At 40.5% G+C, this 2,317-nt stretch overlaps 1 non-coding gene across 1 annotated transcript; it reads right to left on the bottom strand.

The window, feature by feature from the left end:
- Positions 1-1,704: 1,704 nt before the first annotated feature.
- LOC116534353 lies at positions 1,705-1,868 on the bottom strand. Its single transcript, XR_004261677.1, has one exon. It is a non-coding gene; the product is annotated as a U1 spliceosomal RNA (small nuclear RNA).
- Positions 1,869-2,317: the final 449 nt, after the last annotated feature.

Raw genomic sequence — 2,317 nt, 5'->3', positions numbered from 1 at the left:
CTCAAAAAAAAAAAAAAAAAAAAGAGAGAGAGAGAGACTGAGGTGGGAGGATCACTTCAACCCAGGAGTTCAAGACCAGCCTGGGTAGCATAGGAAGACACCCCCATCTCAAGAAAGAAGAAAAAGAAAGAAAGGAAAGGAGGGATGAAGGAGGGGAGGAAGTACTTAATGGATATGAATAAAACTTTTTTTTCTTTTTTGCTTTTTGAGACAGGGTTTGGCTCTGTCACCCAGGCTGGAGTGCAGTGGTGCCATCATCGCTCACTGCAACTTCTGCCTCCCAGCCTCAAGCCATTCCCTCAACTCAGCCTACTGAGTAGCTGGGACTACAAAGATGTGCCACCACAGCTGGCTAATTTTTGTATTTTTTTTTGTGTAGAAATGGGATTTTACCATGTTACCCAGGGTGGTCTCGAACTCCTGAGCTCAAGCGATCTGCCTACCTTGACCTCCCAAAGTGCTAGGATTACAGGTATGAGCCACCATGCCTGTCTGACATTTCTTAAATGACAAAAATATCCTGACAAATTGTGTATCAGGAAAATACTTGATAATAAACTATCTAAATTGATATGTATCTCAGAAAATTTACTGGAATTCTAGGATTAAGGATTTTTTTTAAATCAGAAACACGATAAAAATAATAAATAATGTTATGGGCATCCAAACAAAAATTCAAGTTACCTATGAGGAGAATACTGTCAGGCTGGCTGAGACTTCAACTACAACAGAAAAATTACATTACAGGAAAGCGAAGCAAGGTCTACAAAACCTCAAGGAAAATGTGTCACACAAGAACAGTATACACAAAAGTTGTCATCTCATATAAAGGCACTAACAGATATTTTTAAGCGTATGCAATTTTGTAAATATACTACTTAACAAATCTCCTTGAATATCCATTAGGTTAAGCATATTAAATAGGCATTTTTCTGAGCAACAGTGGTCAAATATCAGAAATTTTATACAGTTTAACATAGCATTTATTCACAAAAAGATAAATGAAAAAGCTATGTTGAAAGAATTTGAATTTACAATGACAATTTTAAAAGTTTGAGAAGAGAATATAAGTGCTATCAATTTGACAGGGTAGAAATAATAATAAAAGTAATTTAAAAAACGTTGAGATGGAGGAAGGAGAAGAGGTGAGAGGAAATTTAATTGTACCTATTTCTTCATCATTATTATGGGGGGCAGGGAGGTCTATAGTCAGCAGAATTTCTTTAACGACAGCATGAATTGGTTAGCCCCTGTCTTAGTCCATTTTGTGTTGCTATAAAGGCATACCTAAGGCGGAGTAATTTATGAAGAGAAGTTCATTTGACTCAGTTCTGCAGACCCTAAGAAGTATGGTACCAGTGTCTGCTTCTGGTGAGGGTCTCAGGTTACTTTACTCCTGGTGAAAGGGGAAAGACAGCAGGCATCAAATGGCCAGAGAGGAAAAAATAGAGAGGAGAGGAGGGTTCCAGGCTGTTTTTAACAATCAGATGTTGCGGGGACTGATAGAGGGAAGTCACTCGTTACCATAAGGATGTCACCAAGAGTTTCATCAGAGATCTGCTCCCATGACCCAAATATCTCCCACCAGACCCCAACACCAAAATTGGGGATTGCATTTTAATATGAGATTTGGAGGGGACCAATACACAGACTATTTCAGCCCCCATTTATTTGTACTCCTTCTCTTCTTTAAAAAAAAAAAAACAGGGGAAAGCGTGAACGCAGTCCCCCACTACCACAAATTATGCAGTCGAGTTTCCCACATTTGGGGAAATCGCAGGGGTCAGCACATCCGGAGTGCAACGGATAAGGCTCGCCCTGGGAAAACCACCTTCGTGATCATGGTATCTCCCCTGGCAGGTAAGTATCCTTCTCTTCTTTCATAGAAGTTGGAGAGCTAAAATTGTAGCCATCTCAGCATCCTTTGCAACTAGGGAGAGCAGGACAGCACCATTCTTACCTAATGAGGTACATGTGCAGATCTGCTTGGAGAGGACCTCTTCTTTGAATAAAAAGACAAAGCTCCTTTAGTAGGAGAAGAAAATGGCTCTGTTATTTCTGCCTAGAACGTAGATATGACTCCCCCCACCCCCCAACCCCCCACCGGAGCTACAGCATTCCTCTACTAACACTGAAGTTCGTAGAACTAAAAGACAGAAGGAGCCTGGGATGCTGATGAAACTTCGAAGCCGCTGACACAGCCCTGGACTGCCTATCTCATCAGCTTTCATGTAAGTGTTCTTATTTAATAAGTTATTGATTATTAAAGCCAAACTCTTTCTTAACTGATCCAAAGTTTGGTACCCATAGGTGAGGC

This window comes from Sapajus apella, unplaced genomic scaffold, assembly GCF_009761245.1.
Source record: "Sapajus apella isolate SASKATOON/1434 unplaced genomic scaffold, GSC_monkey_1.0 scaffold86, whole genome shotgun sequence".
Taxonomy (NCBI): domain Eukaryota; kingdom Metazoa; phylum Chordata; class Mammalia; order Primates; family Cebidae; genus Sapajus; species Sapajus apella.
This window is presented reverse-complemented; position numbering and strand designations above follow the sequence as displayed.